Raw genomic sequence first — 16,424 nt, forward strand, 5'->3', positions numbered from 1 at the left:
AGAGAGAGATACAGAGGGGGGAAAGAGAGATAGAGTAGGAGGGAGCGAAGCGAGAAAGAGAGATACAGAGAAAGAGAGAGAGAGACGGAGGGAGAGAAAGACAGACATAGAGAGACAGAGACGGAAAGAGACATAGAGATATACAGAGAGAGATACAGAGTGACAGAGAGATTGAAAGAGACAGACAGATATACAGAGAGATAGACTAAGAGACAGAGGGGTACAGAGAGAGAGCTAAGGTAACAGTACATTTTGATAACCTACCTGTTGGTGAGGACAGTCATTCACATGCCAGGCTCAAGTGTGAATTGTGACTGACTATCTCAGCGCTCCTGGTTACTCAGAAGCACCAGGGACTCTATGCAAACCCTACTGGCTCTCCAGAGGCACCGGTTCCTACCCATAACATGTGACTGATTCTCCTCCAGCCCTAGAAAGCTTTCAGAATCACCACTTGACGAGGGTCTGAAAAGCCAACACTGCCCTCCCACCTGTTTTTGACTTTTTCATTAAGTGCTACTGAGAGGTTATTGGCCACTATCGGGCCCGCACCCCGTGACCACATCTATGGGCGGGCTCAGGTCTGCATCACTAAGGGCCACATGTTTGAAAGATGTTTTCATTAGCAAACGCTGCGACTTACTTAAATCGGCTGTTTGCGAATGCAAAATAGCCTTTCAAGTTGTATGAAAGGCTTTGTAGTCGCAATGTTAGATAATCACGAGAATTGCGATTACCTAAAATTGTGACTACATATAGGGAATCACAAATTGTGATTCCCTTAGCACATGTATGAAGCATTTTCCAAAGTCAAACTGTGTATTTAGGAAAATGCAATTACTATCGACTTCAAGTTGATGGTATCCATGTGTAAACTTTGAAAACTGCACAAAACTGCATTTTTCAAAGTGCCATCTAGGGCATGTGTGCACTTTACATGTGACATCTATTTTTTGGGGGGTGCTTCAGGGGGCCTTCGGCCCCCGGGCATACTTGGTATTGCATTACCTATATAACGAATCCCAGCTATATTATCGCAAACTAGCTAATGCAAAGCCATTCGCACCTAAATAGGAATAAATGGAGTAATATTACCTAATATTAAGGAATTGCCAAATCTTTTGTTATTCCTTACATGCATAGCATTTTGCAAACACCAAATAGCGATTTGGTAATCCCAAAATGTTTATTTGATACATGTGGCCCTAAATACCCATACACTAGCAGCCAAGGGAGTAGTGGTTGATTTTGAGTGGCCATGCTCAGATATGGCAGGCCCGGGGCCCCTCAGGAACTATGAGACCAAGACACTCTTGTGGGAGAGACCTGGCTGATGAGACAACATTCATCTGCCCTCCTTCCCAGGGCCAGTCCCACCAGCTAACAAAGGTAACTGACAGCACCTGTCTGCTCACAAGTTCAGTCCTGGGGAGGACTTTCTTATGTTCCATTCCCTTGTTAGCAGAGCCCTGCGTCCCTTACTATGGCTCAGGAAGCAGGTCCAGTCGGCTCTTGGCTACTGACGTCCTGCAATGACCTATACGTAAAATGAAGCCAGAAAGCTGGCAGCTTGTCAAGTGCCACAATGGCCAGGCTAGTTACCCTGACTTGTGGGCCTTGTGGTTTAATGTCAGTGGCAGATTTAAGGCAAAGGGACTGATAGACATACTCAGTAGAGGGCCCCTGGCACTGGTCAGATGTTTAGTAAAGGTTTTTCTCAGGATGGCTGGAGTTATAGGTGGTTCTGCGTGCAGGAGTAAAAGTTTTACTTTGTTATTTTTAAGTTGAGACGTTTGAACATAGGACTCTGCGGCCCAGGACCTGACCAGAAGAGCATTGCTCAGAAGGGTATGTCACTAGGGAAGGAATGTATTGCATAGGATAAAATACCCCTTTTCATACATTATAAGGCCACTGCAAGTGACAATGAGTTTCATGACCATACAGATAAACGAGGCACAAGGACACGTGCCTTTATATGGTTATGGAACTCTGAAGTCAGTTGTAATATCCTTATCATGTATTGAAGGGTGTACTTTAACCCATATAATACATTGTCACACCATCACCTTTCCCTGAAACGACTTAAGTGCTTGGTACATAGCTCTTTCACCTGAAATAGACAACATGTTTGCAGGCATAAAGAAAATAATAGAATCTCTAGTGCAAAACTAAACACATCAAAAAATCTGTTAGATATTTGTTGCAAAACAGATATTAGAATCAGTTTAATACAAGTCCGTTTTTTTATTTTTTTAAAGGCACAGTAGCTCGGAATGTGTGGAATCATGCAGAAAGACTCTATAATTACCTAAGGAGAGCAAAAAATAAACATGTTGCTATAAATGTTTATTTTCTGTGTGTCACTTTAGAAAAACAGAACAGAACAAGGCAAAGCCACGTTCTTTGTCAAACTGCCTTTTGTTTTGGCTGCTGGCTCTGGCAGCAGGCACTGGGATATCAGAACTCAACTGTAATAAATTATTACAGTTGAGTTCTAATGACATTTCTTTCTAATCGGAGACCGTTTTATACAGGAATTGCAGAAACCTATGTACAGAGCAAAACTAGCGCAAAGTGATATCCGTAGCCTAATGTGTGCAGACAACATCGTTATATTCGATCTTATCCCAGTTGATCTACAAAGAAACTTAATCAAATTAAATAGATATGCAAAAGAAAACTTTCTGGTCCCTAACATCTCTAAAACTAAAATGTTACCTTTTAGAGGAAGAAGGACATTTCTGCCTTTCACCTGCTCACTGGGAGGAAAAACGATTGAGATAGTGAAAGAATATGTTTCTTTGGGCCGAATCTTTTCGTATAACCTTTAAACTGCTTCCCATTTACAGCACCTCGGGCGAAAGGCAGACTCCCATGTTGGGGATTCTACTCTTCAACGGGGAATAGACATTTTCAATCCCTACTGGGGGTTTACAGAATGAAAATGCCACCCATTTTATCATATGCCTTAGAATATATACAGATTAAAACCTGGCAACCAATAAAAGTGAAAGAAGGGATTATCCTATGGAAACTGCTGAAAGTCTCCAATCAGTCCCCGTACAAGCCTTACACCTCGAGCTTTCTTTAACGAGCACATATGCTCGAGCCGTATCCAATATTATACGGTGGGCTTTTAACCTCTTACACTATGCTCCTAGGTCCCTAAGATATATAGTAAAATTAGAGAGTTTTAGAGAAGAATCGGCACTGCACACTTTTAATAGGAATCTTAGAGGCCCCTGAGGCTCGCAATGCTCTGTAGCATTCTTGCAGGCCTGGTCTCCGGCGCTTCTGAATCTCTTCTTAAAACACATGATGCCGAGAACAAGCTTTGTGGTAGATGAATAGCACTGTACTCAATTCAAGCATTACAAAAAATGGAGGAAAATACAGTATATAAAACTCCCAGCATTATTTACAGTTTCAGCTTGAACATAGAGTAAGGCGCTGTATTCGTCTTCTGCGACTAGGAATCCTCCCTTTAAAAGTTTACTCCTCTCTATGGAGCTCCCGTGAACATTCTTCAGGTATCTGTGACTTATTTAATGGTGGAGTACAAGATCTATTCCACATACTTTTTATCTATCCAAATCTGACTTTTTTAGGGCTTCGACAACGCTCTATAAAACTCACCCACTTTAGATACAACGCTACGAAATTCGTTTTATTTATTTAATTGTTAACTTACCTGCAATTATCCATATTCCGGTTTTTAGAACCCCTCACCCTGTCCCTCCCCCGCCCCGCCTTACCGCCCCACGGAACTCCCTCCACGGGCCACGGCTGCAAAGAACATCGTTTTTAGAAGAGCTGAATTAGTTTTAAATAAATCAGGTCTTACATGTTGAAAGAAGCTGAGGTTCTTGTAGCAAAATTGACTAATCACTGCATGTGGTGAGGGGAGGGCGTTTAGGGGGGCTGATCCCGAAGGGGTCGTGCAATATTGCGAGAGTGCTCTCGGAAGGACGTAACACTAGTAGTTTTTCAGATCGTCCAATCACAAACCAGACTGTGACAGCCCCTGTCAGCCTCTGGGAGGCCCCGCCCTCCCAGTGGTGATCTAAGGTTCTAGGAGGCTAGCTGTGGCACACTGCAGTCCGGCAGGCACTGTCTGCCCAGGGGCACAGGTGCGGGGGCTTGGAGAAGCAGGTGAGCCGCCGTGCCTGGACAGAGAGGACATGGAAGCTGTGCTCATCTCTGGCTCGAGACCCCCCAAGCAGCACCGGCTCACGGATTTTTGGAGCCCCGGGCGAAAGGGAATGTGCGAGGCGCCTCTCATTTACATAAGTGACACCTTCAGGCTCCGGAAGCTGCTTTGTTCAGACTCCTCCTGGGCCGCAGCTCCCCTCTCAGCCTCCTACAAGCACCTCTTTCACAGCTCATAGCGGGCTGAAGGTGTGAGCATTGCTTGTCGGCTGAGAGTTAAAACTGTGGGGGCGGTAAAGTGCTGACAAAGGGCGTCCGGCATTGTTTCTGAATGGGCAGCCAGGCAGGAGGCATAATTGCAGGGCAAACCTGCAAAATGTGTTTGTTGCAACTGGGACAAAAGTAAGTGTCTCCCTCCCCCAGACCTACCCATCCAATCCCTGAGAGGCCCAGGGAGCGGCGGGGGCCTCCCATGGGCCTGATTGTTACCAGACACCTTCCTTTCAATTGGATGGGGGAGGGGTACCTGAGGGCCTGTGGTATGTTGCACTTGTGCGGGGCCCATGCTGTGTAATATTCCACGGTCTAGTGTTTTACTAGACCGTCACACTGCATCCGCGGGCCAGGCGTGGCCTGCGGGGTTCCCAATAAAAGGAGCCGCCCGCTCGGGGGCGGGATCTCCAAGCCTACTCTGTGGCTGTGGCTTCGTGTGTCCGCGATGGCTCCCCGCGCTGTGGCCTACCTGCGTAATGCCCCTCGGGTCCCGAAGGGCCCACGTTACGCTGGCGACGAGGGTGGGGGCTCAAGACCCTCACGTGCTCAAGCTCCGATGACGCGGGCGCGCCACCGATAAACAAACAAGAAAAAAAAAACGAACGTCGAGACTCGGCTGCTCTGGGTGCGCGCACGTGTGCCGGCCCGCGTGGAGCATCCAAGGCCGCGCTGCACCACCGGAACCGCAGCAGTCACGCGGTGAGTGTTTTCTCCGCTCCTCACGCCCTGACACCAGCCAGCCGATGCAGCGCGAGCACTGCAGCTGCACTCGGGCTGAAGATAAGGAGGACAGCAGCAGTGCCCTGATACTCTAAAATTAATGCCACATTGACCACAGGGACCAGAGAGAGAGAGAAAAAAAAAAAGTGTAGGAAAAAAAAAACGAAACACATGCAAGAGGCGCCACAGTGAACACAACAAGCAGTCAAGGGAGAGACACGCCACCTACCCCACCGAGACAAAGCGGCCTCCTGCGCCCGGCACAATGGTCGACAACGCCCAAGGGGCTGCACAGGGCCCAGGGGCCGCATCAGGCCAAGCAGCAGCGCCTGGTCACGCCCCATTCCAGCATGCAGCATCGGGAGTCTTACCCCCATACAGCGAACTGGAAGACCCCGCGACGGCATCGCCCAGATGGAAGATCTGGATAGAACGGCTCGACAACTATTTCATCGTGACCAGGGAAACTGACAACGCCATAAAAAGGTCCCTGCTCCTGCACTACGCAGGAGACGAAATATTCAAGCTGTTCAAACGTTTGCCCAACACAGGGGCGGCAGGTGATTACGACGCAGCAGTAGCCACCCTTGATGCCCATTTTGATCCACAGCTGAACCCAGATTTTGAACGGTTCAAACTGCGCCAAGCCCGGCAGAGAGAGGGGGAGTCGATGGACGTGTTCTATGCCCGACTGCGTGAGCTCGTAAGCACGTGCACAGAAGACGACCAGCCAAAAGAAATACGAGCACAACTAATACAGGGGTGTCGAGACAAGACGCTGAGAGGCCTCATCCTGCGCCAACCAAAAATCGCACTCGAGGATATGCTAGTACAGGCGAGATCACACAACTTGTCGGCAGCCAGAGCAAATGAGATGGACCAAGCGCTCACCAAACCCCCGGAACGGCCCGAAAACATCAAGGTAGAACGGGCAGACGCCCTTCGAGGAAAACAAAGAGGAGGCCCATTCAGGAGCCAGAAAACAGAGGGGGCCAAACCAAAGTGTGGGTACTGTGGTCATGAGCCGCATGCCGTGAAAGACTGCCCCGCGCAAGGGAAAACATGCACTAACTGCGGGATACTAAAGCCATTTCTCATCCGTGTGCCGGAGACGCACTAGAGGCCGCGAGTTCCGGAACAGAAGACCCCCGACGAAGGCAGTACGGCACCTGTCGGTAACGGACGTGAGGCTGCCAGAAGATCCGAAGAGAAAAGGGAAGAAATACCAAGAAACAAGTGAAGAGTCCTCGGACGAAGACGAAGGAGAAGCATTCCTCATCTCGTTTGCGCGGGAACTCAAGCTGCGCCGCAGGCCGCAAACGACGTGCGTAGTCCACGTGGCGGGAACGGAAGTACAAGCAGTCATCGACACAGGGGCCACTGTAAACGTCATGGGCCTGCAGCAATATCGACGTCTAAAACCCCGTCCTTTAGTGAAGCCATCCAAAACAAGAATCTATGCATACGGGGCCGACACACCTCTTCCGTTGAAAGGGAAGATCACAGTCCCCATCAAGGCAGATGGCCTAGAAGTAACAATAACAATACACGTCGTCGACAGGGAAGCAGACACCCTTCTAAGCAGCCATACTGCAGAAGAAATTAAATGAAATTAAATGAAATGAAAAAAGTATTTAGTTAAGCGCACTGCGGCCAAGCGGCTTCCTGGCGCTGGTAGTAAGACCAACAGTCACAGAGGCAACCCGAAGGGATTAGCAGGAGTACGCCTGAGAGAACAGGAACGTTTTCAAAGCTTTAAATTAATGGGAGTAAATGGGAATGGATCGCATGGAGAGGGGAAGACTATTCCAGAAACGGGGGGCCAGAACAGAAAAGCGTGTGCCTCCAGTTCTGGATTTACGGAAACGGGGGACGTTAAGAAGGGCCAAAGAAGAAGAGCGGAGAGTGCGAGCGGGAGTGTGAGAAGAGATAAGGGAACATATGAATACAGGAGCAGATCGGGCAAGGGCCAAGAAAACAAGACAACCCATTTTGAAGAGAGATCGCTGAAAAACAGGGAGCCAATGAAGAGACTTGAGGACGGGAGTAATATGATGAGTTTTAGAAAGGTGGAAAATGAGACGAGCGGCCTGGTTCTGGATAGCTTGCAAACGACGAGTTTCGTAGGCTGGAATGCCCACATACAAGCTATTCCCGTAGTCAAGACGGGAAGTAATCAGAGCCATGATGATGATTTTAAGTGCATCTGAAGAAAAAAAACGGGAAATCTTTCGAATAAGCCGAAGGGACAAGAAACAGGAGGAGACAACAGAACTAATTTGTGCATGCATAGAGAGATCATGACTGACCTGAATACCCAAAGTTCTGACTGAAGGAACCGGAGTAGGGAGAGGGCCGAAGGAGGGGGGGCAAAAAGCAGAAGACCAAGGGCTGGATGCGCCGCCCGTCAAGACCAACTCGGTCTTGTCCGGGTTAAGCTTGAGATGGTTAGAGCTCATCCAATCCGAGATAAAGACCAGAGTAGAGCGAAATTTTGAGAAAGACAGAGGTGAAGGGGAAAGCTCAAAGACAAGCTGGAGGTCATCGGCGTAATTATACACGGAGACCCCCTGAGCAAGAAGAGCAGAGATAAGAGGGTAAATGTAAAGATTAAAAAGCAAAGGAGAAAGAGAGGAACCTTGGGGAACACCACAGGAAACCAAGCGGGTGGGAGCAGAGAAACCAGACAAGTGAACTGCCTGAGAGCGGCCAGAAAGAAAGGAGGCAAGCCAGGAGAAAGCAAGGCCCCGAATGCCCGCCGCGCTGACACGGTCAAGAAGGATGGAATGATCGACCGTGTCAAACGGAGCGGAAAGATCAAGGAGAACCAAGGCTTGAGGAAGAGAAGAATCAGCCTTTGATTTAAGCTCATCGAGGACTGCCAGGACCACTGACTCAGTGGAGTGGCCTCGACGGAAGCCTGCCTGATGGGAGGCCAGGACATGGTTCTCCTCAATGTGAGCAGAGAGGCAAGAAGTAACATAACTTTCTAAGATCTTGCCAAGAAAGGGAAGGAGGGAAATAGGCCTGAAATTAGAAGGAAGTGAAGGGTCAAGGCCAGGTTTTTTTAGAATGGGCAAAACAATAGCGGATTTAAAGAATGAGGGGACTAAACCCAGGGCAAGAGAGGCATTGAGAAAAGAAAGAGGGGGAGAGGGACAATTAGTAAATAGAACTCTTAAAATCCGGGCCGGAGCACAATCGGCTGGAGAGCCCGACTTGATCTTAGTGAGCAAGGTAAGAAATGTGTCTAAAGAAATAGGGGGAAAAGAATCAAAAGAAGGAGAAAGAGCCGACAAAGAAGGAATGGGGGTAGGGGGAGGAAGCAGAGGGATATTAGCTTTAATCTTGATGATCTTCTCAATGAAGAAATCATTGAGAGAAGAGCAGAGGTCTTGAGAAGGAATGAGAGTGGAATTGGTGCGATCCGAAAACGCCAGATCTTTAACCAAAGAGAAAATCTCCTTGGATTTATTGGCAGAGAGGGCCACTTTCTCAGAAAAGTAATTTGTTTTGGCCAGGAGGACAGCTCGCTTATATTCCTGGAGAAGGTGTTTATATTGGACCCGAAGAGCGGGACAGTAATTTCGTCTCCAATGACGCTCAGAGCGTCTCAGATCTAATTTCAAAGCTTTGAGCTCGGTATTAAACCACTTGTGAGCGTCATAGGGATGAACGGCCTTAGTTTTCCTAAGCGGAGCAACCTGGTCACAAGAGGAAGACAGCCAGGTGTTAAGCGCTTCAGCTTGAGAATCCAGAGGGAGTTCAAAAAGATCAGGAGTGGAAGAAGCAAGAGAAAGAGAAAGAGAGTTTAAGTCAACCCGATTCCAATTTCGAGCAACAAGGTTTTTGGGTAGGGAGGGTCTGTCAGGGACACCAAGAGTGATGGAAAAGGAAATAAGAGAGTGGTCAGACCAGATGCAGGGAGAAATGCTAGGAGGAAGAAGCGTACAGCTTAAAGACCAAATCTGGTCAAGTGTATGACCCTGGACATGGGTTGGACCAGTGACATGAGCATGAAAGTTAAGGCACTGAAGAGTAGCCGAGAAATCCTTGGAGGACAAATCCTCCTTTGGGTCACCAGGCCAAAAATTGAAATCACCCAACAGGAGAACCGAAGAATTGTTAACCACAAGTGTTGCAAGGAGTTCCTGAAGGGTGGCAACGAACAAGGGCATGTGTTGGGGAGGGCGATACATAAGGACAACCGTGAGAGGGACAGGGAGATTAAGTGAACGAGCAACCAAAAAATCCACATTAGATATAGAAGAATGAGGGAGAAGCTGAAACTGTAAGCTGGAGCGAACAATCATGGCCACACCGCCTCCCATCTTGCCGTCAGGGCGATCAGACCGGAGGGCATAATAGGAGGAGGGGAGGATAGCCAGGACATCAGGAAGAGAGTCAGACGAAAACCAAGTTTCAGTGAGAAACAGAAAATCAAGGGACTCAGTGTGCAGAAGGTTAAATAATTCCAGCTGATGTTTCACAGCCGACCGGGTGTTGAGTAGGCAGGCAGAGGCAGTATTGGGAGAAATACAAACAAGCGGAGCAGAGGGATCAAGCAAAGGGGGAGGATCTGGAACTAAAATGCCAAGCATGTCCAGGTGTAGCAGTAGTGAGGGTGTAAGAGGCTGAGCAGATTTATGAGAGTGCAATTGAGCGGAGGTGTACACCCGCAAAGAGGCAGAGTCCATGGCCCCTGGTCCCGGCCCGTCGCGGACGGGCGCAGACGGACTTAACTTAGGCGCAACTTCGGCGCGCCTTCGTTGCGCCCGCTGCGCTCGGCCGCTGCGCTGCCGAGGATATAGGGGCATGTTATAGGCACCAATGACAGAGACAGGGCGTGGCAGGGGGTGGAGGGACCAAGAGACTGCACCGCCAACCCCAGAGCGTCCAAGATGGCGACCTCACCCGCCCCGCTCCAGTGACCAGCCGGCAATGGAGGAGAGCGAAGAGCGGAAGGCGCTCGGGAGCGCGAGCAGGTAAGGAAGTGTGTTTTTAAAAAGAGCGCAGAGTCCGCAGCGCTGGCAGAGGGACAGCCAAAGTTCCAATTAAAATACAGCTGGCAGGTGAGCGTTGCTCCCGGAGTCGCGTCGGGAGTTCAGTGACGTCGGTCAAGCTGGCCAATGGAGTAGCCAGGCACCTGAAATACCAGCCAGGGGGGGAGGGACCAAGAGACTGCACCGCCAACCCCAGAGCGTCCAAGATGGCGACCTCACCCGCCCCGCTCCAGTGACCAGCCGGCAATGGAGGAGAGCGAGGAGCGGAAGGCGCTCGGGAGCGCGAGCAGGTAAGGAAGTGTGTTTTTAAAAAGAGGGCAGAGTCCGCAGCGCTGGCAGAGGGACAGCCAAAGTTCCAATTAAAATACAGCTGGCAGGTGAGCGTTGCTCCCGGAGTCGCGTCGGGAGTTCAGTGACGTCGGTCAAGCTGGCCAATGGAGTAGCCAGGCACCTGAAATACCAGCCAGGGGGGGAGGGACCAAGAGACTGCACCGCCAACCCCAGAGCGTCCAAGATGGCGACCTCACCCGCCCCGCTCCAGTGACCAGCCGGCAATGGAGGAGAGCGAGGAGCGGAAGGCGCTCGGGAGCGCGAGCAGGTAAGGAAGTGTGTTTTTAAAAAGAGCGCAGAGTCCGCAGCGCTGGCAGAGGGACAGCCAAAGTTCCAATTAAAATACAGCTGGCAGGTGAGCGTTGCTCCCGGAGTCGCGTCGGGAGTTCAGTGACGTCGGTCAAGCTGGCCAATGGAGTAGCCAGGCACCTGAAATACCAGCCAGGGGGGGAGGGACCAAGAGACTGCACCGCCAACCCCAGAGCGTCCAAGATGGCGACCTCACCCGCCCCGCTCCAGTGACCAGCCGGCAATGGAGGAGAGCGAGGAGCGGAAGGCGCTCGGGAGCGCGAGCAGGTAAGGAAGTGTGTTTTTAAAAAGAGCGCAGAGTCCGCAGCGCTGGCAGAGGGACAGCCAAAGTTCCAATTAAAATACAGCTGGCAGGTGAGCGTTGCTCCCGGAGTCACGTCGGGAGTTCAGTGACGTCGGTCAACCTGGGTCTAATCTCGTTCGCGAGAAGAATACAAACCCATCAAGTAGAGGAGCTGCTCAACCAATTCCCGGAACAATTTCAAGGGCTTGGACGCATCAAGTGTAGCCCAGTCAAACTACACATTGATAGGACAGTCGCCCCAGTCGCCTTGCGGCACAGGAGGGTTCCCTTCCACTTATGGCCGTTAGTGGAAAAAGAGCTGGAGACCCTAGAAAGACAAGGCGTCATAGAGAAAGTATCAGGCCCGACGCCCTGGGTGTCGCCGATGGTCATCGCGGAGAAGCCGAAACAGCCGGGGGCGATATACCTCTGTATTGATATGAGATTGCCGAACAAAGCTATACGACGGGAGCGCCACATCACACCGACTATGGATGATTTCATCGCGGATGTGAACGGATCCAAGTGGTTCCCAAAAATCGACCTCAAAGCAGGGTACCACCAGCTCCCACTGGCCAAAGAGAGTCTGTACATCACTACGTTCAGCACCCATCTAGGCCTAAGGAGGTACAAGAGTCTCAATTTCGGAATATCGTCCGCAGCAGAAGTATTCCAAAATACGATAAGGGAAATGTTATCCGGATTGTACGGCGTGCTGAAGTCAGTGATGACATTCTTATCCACTCTGCGACAGCTGCTGAACATTATAAACACCTCCGCAACACACTGGTACGCCTCAAAGACCACGGGGCAACACTACATAAGGATAAATGCCAGTTCTTCCAGCCATCACTAGAATTCTTCGGGTATGTATTCAACCAAGAAGGCATCCAAGTAGACCCGAGGAAGTCACAATCCATCAGAGACGCACCGACGCCAATGTCCCCAACAGAAGTACGGAGTTTCCTAGGTATGGCAACGTACTGTGGAAGGTTCATCCCAGGACTGGCCACACGGGCTGAACCACTACGAGCCCTCACAAAATCAGACGCCAATTGGCAGTGGCGGCAGAAAGAAGAAGAGGCATTCCAAGGCATAAAGGACGCCCTCCTAGGAGAAGCCACACTTGCATACTTTGACCCCGCAAAACGGACCGAAGTGCTAGTAGACGCCAGCCCTGTAGGGCTAGGTGCCGTCCTAGCCCAGGAACAGGAACCAGGACGATGGGCAGCATTGTCGTTTGCCAGCAAGTCACTCACCCCTACGGAAGCCAGGTATGCGCAGATAGAACGGGAAGCACTAGCGATCAAATGGGCCTGCAACCACTTCCACCTGTACCTCAAAGGACACCCGTTCACGATGGTCACAGACCACCAACCACTCGTACCACTTTTCAAGGGGACGGCGCCTCACCCTCCGCCACGGATCGAGAGATGGGCAGTGCAGCTGCAACCCTATGAGATGGAAGTCGTATACGGGCCAGGAGCTAGAAACCCCGCCGATTTCCTGTCCAGGCACCCGGGCCCAGCTGCAACACTCGAAGAAACCAAGGAAGTGGAGCAATACATACACCTAATATCCACAGCGGCCTGCCCCGCAAACATGACCCTGGAACACATCAAAGAGGCGCCCACCACTGATGGGGTGTACCAAAGAACTCTAGACGCGGTCCAGGAGGGATCGTGGGCCAACTATCTATGGCCAGCCAATGCCTGGGGCCCGGAGGAGCGAGAGTACACTGGGAAGATGTGGCACATACGACATGAACTCAGCGCCACCAGCGACGGGATCCTGCTACGAGGAGCAAGGCTAGTAATCCCTCAAGCCCTGAGACACAAAGCAACGCAACTAGCCCTCGGAGGGCACCAAGGAATCACGAAAATGAAGGCCAGGATGCGAGAGAAAGTCTGGTTCCCCGAGCTGGAAAACATGGTGGAAGAGTACGTCCGACGATGCCCGATGTGCCAGCTGACTAGAAATGTAGAAAGACCCGCACCAGTGATCACTGAAGACGCCAGCACTGTCCCGTGGTCGCGAGTAAGCATGGACTTTGGGAGCTTCCCTGGAGGAAAACCCACACTGGTACTAATGGATGAGTTCTTGAAATACCCCGTAGTGGAGCTGGTGGCGTCAACAGCATTTACCCAAGTCGAACCCATCCTAGAGAAAGTGTTTGCCATGTTCGGTTTCCCTCAGGAAATCCGCAGCGACAATGGACCTCCCTTCCAGGGAGCAGAATTTGCCACGTTCCTAAGCCAGAGGGGAGTGCATCACCGACGGATAACACCCCAGTGACCACAAGCCAATGGCGACGTGGTGCGTTTTATGCGCACCCTAAACAAAGTGTTCCGCATCGCAAGCGTAGAACAAACAGACCCAGAAAAACGGCTTCACGAATTCTTGAAGGAGTACCGGAGAACGCCCCACGGCACCACTCAAAGAAGCCCGTGGGCCCTGATGTTCCAAGGCCCATGGAGAAACCTATTCCCGACATGCCCAGGGTGGACACCGCCACCCGTAGAGACTGAGGAGGTGCAAGCCAGGAGAGCCCGCCGGAACCAACGAGCAAGCCTCCACCGCCGGGCTACGCCAAGAACACTTCGCACAGGAGCCACCGTCCTCCTCAAAGACCGCTGCCCCGGGGGAAAATTCAGAACGAACTATGAGCCCGGGCTGTGGACAGTCACCGCAAGCCGAGGGACCATGGTAACTGCCCAAAAAGGAGGCGAGGAAGTGTCCAGAAACGTGTCCTGGTTCAAAGAGGTGCCCCCAGGACAACCGGAGAGACCCACTGAGGGGTCCACGAGTAGCACCGTTACCGATACAACCGGAAGCACCGAGGACACCGGGGGGCAGGTGGCCAACGGCACTCCAGAGAATGGACCTCCCGCCAGTCCACGATTGCGAGGGTCTCCTCAAAGGTATTGCCTGAGGCCCAATCCTCGCCCCAGTCAGCAATTGAGGGACTTTGCCTGCTGACGATATCCAGAGGCTGACGCCGGAGGGCACGCAAGTATTACCACCCCGGTGGTTTGAACTATCTGAACTAACGTGAGTTGTGATCATTGTTTAGTTAACCAATTTGGATAGGGATGTAATATTCCACGGTCTAGTGTTTTACTAGACTGTCACACTGCATCCGCGGGCCAGGCGTGGCCTGCGGGGTTCCCAATAAAAGGAGTCGCCCGCTCGAGGCGGGATCTCCAAGCCTACTCTGTGGCTGTGGCTTCGTGTGTCCGCGCTGGCTTCCCGCGCTGCGGCCTACCTACGTAACGCCCCTCGGGTCCCGAAGGGCCCACGTTACATGCTGGTAGGCTGAGTGCGATGCCCTGGGCAGCTGCCCACACTGCCCATGCCTTGCGCCGGCCCTGCCCCCAAGAGTGACCGGGCCATAGTTTCAAGTCATTGTTCGTCGCAGCTTCATGAAACTGCAGCGGTTTCAATAAAAGTTTATGAAAGTAATAACTCTTCATAACTTTTCAGGCCTCTTGTCGGATGGCGCCGTGACCAGCTGAAGCTCCGAGGGACCCGGAGCATGGCAGGGCCCAGCAGGGCCCAGCACGTCATCAGCTAAACCTGTAACTGAGCAGAGAATACTGCGGTGAGGCCTGCCTTTAGGGTAAGGCAAAAATAACAATGGAAAGAAGAAGCAGGTCAGAGCCATGAGGCCCTTCTGGCTCCTGCAGAGTTGAGCCGGACGCAGGAACTCGACCCGATGCATGGAAAGGATCTGGCCCAGGGCTTCCAGATCCGTGGATCTCGTCTTTCTGGAATCCACAAACACCTTCCAGGTAAGGCTTGGGAACATGTGGCCTCCACGGGTTTACCAGCAGATTCCTGCAAATCGCTGCAATTCCCATGTTTGCATGCAGGGATATGTATGGATATATCTTTACATTCACAAAACGAGCAATAAAGACCCATTTGCTGACTTTCTTGTTTTTTTCTCATCCTGGAAACGATGTTTCACCATTGAGCACCCCATTCATGGCCGCCAGGGCCGCACTGGGAACCAAAACCGGCCCTGGCAAACTGCTCAGCTGGCCCCCCGGGGGGAGCAGGGGGGTGCGGCCGAGCTGTTTGCTACGGCCGGTTTCGGACGATTTTGTTACAGGAGGTGGATATTGCCAGCCCCTGGTAACAAAACCGGCCTCCACCATGGCGGCCCACCGGGGAAATGCCCGGTGCCCGCTACGGCCAGTCTGGCCCTGATGGCTGCCATCATTTTGGGGGATGTTCCCCTCCCACCTGCAGAGGTGCAATTCTCTACTTCTTCTAGTCTAGGGACGGAATAGATTTTTGAATAGTCTCAGGTCGGTAGGATTGTGGGTACTCACAATCCTCCAAGGATTCCCACTGCACACAGAGACGTTTTAAGATATGGCCATAGTGGGCACTTGTCGAGGGTCCCACCCCCCAAGGGCCACCCTGGGAAAGAAGACAGTCTCTTTAGCTAGCGTACCTCTATTTCCATATTTTTCAGTTGTGTTACAGAAGGTGCCTGAGATGCTGGTGCAGGCCCTCTTGTAGCACTGATACCGAGGCGCACGTGTACTGTCGGCATGCCTCATGAGAGGCGTTCCCTCATTTGCATGGGGGCGTGGCCCCATGTAAATGAGGGAATCACTTTGCCTCTGCTCCAGTGATATATTATGGATGTGGCGCAGAGGCAAAGAGGCCATCAGGAGGCGCTCTCGCTGTGCGCCACCAAGAGGTGAAACACTGTCAGTACGCCACCCGAGGGCTTACATCTTGCGGGTGAAAAAGGGTTTAATGGACTCCCCCACAATCTCCTTGGAGGGGGGTTCAGTCAATCACTGCACTAGACTGTGGGGGGATCTCTGTCCCCCCTTTGAAGAGCAGGCTGCGTATTGCCTGCACAGTGGAAGTCGGGCAGCTGCTTCTAGGAGTGGCTCCGTCTTTGCCTAATGCTCTGCCTGTAGGACATGTGCAAGTTCGCGGGTGCCCCCGGGGCAGCGCATTGATGGTAATAGGGCGCACTGCCCTGGTCTGTATCATGCATACCTTCTTAAAGGTGCGCCGCTGTGCACAATGGGGCGCAGCACATTTCCCATTTACTAGGGACTTATAAGGGGGCCGAAGTTGTGCCAATTGTGGATCAGGGGTACTGTTTAAGGAAAGAGATCGGGTACTGGGGACCTGGTTAGCAAAGACCTGGTACACTTTCAGGCGAAATCACAATGTGCCAGAAAAAAAGTGGGGGCTAACCCTGTTAAAAAAGGCACTTACCCACAATCCGTGCAATTCACTGTTACCCATCTAAAATTCTATATGTTATGCATGGCTTCCACCATTAATGCCAGATTCAAAATATGCTAATTCACTGCCATGAC

The sequence above is a fragment of the Triturus cristatus genome, chromosome 3_1, assembly GCF_964204655.1.
Source record: "Triturus cristatus chromosome 3_1, aTriCri1.1, whole genome shotgun sequence".
NCBI lineage: Eukaryota > Metazoa > Chordata > Amphibia > Caudata > Salamandridae > Triturus > Triturus cristatus.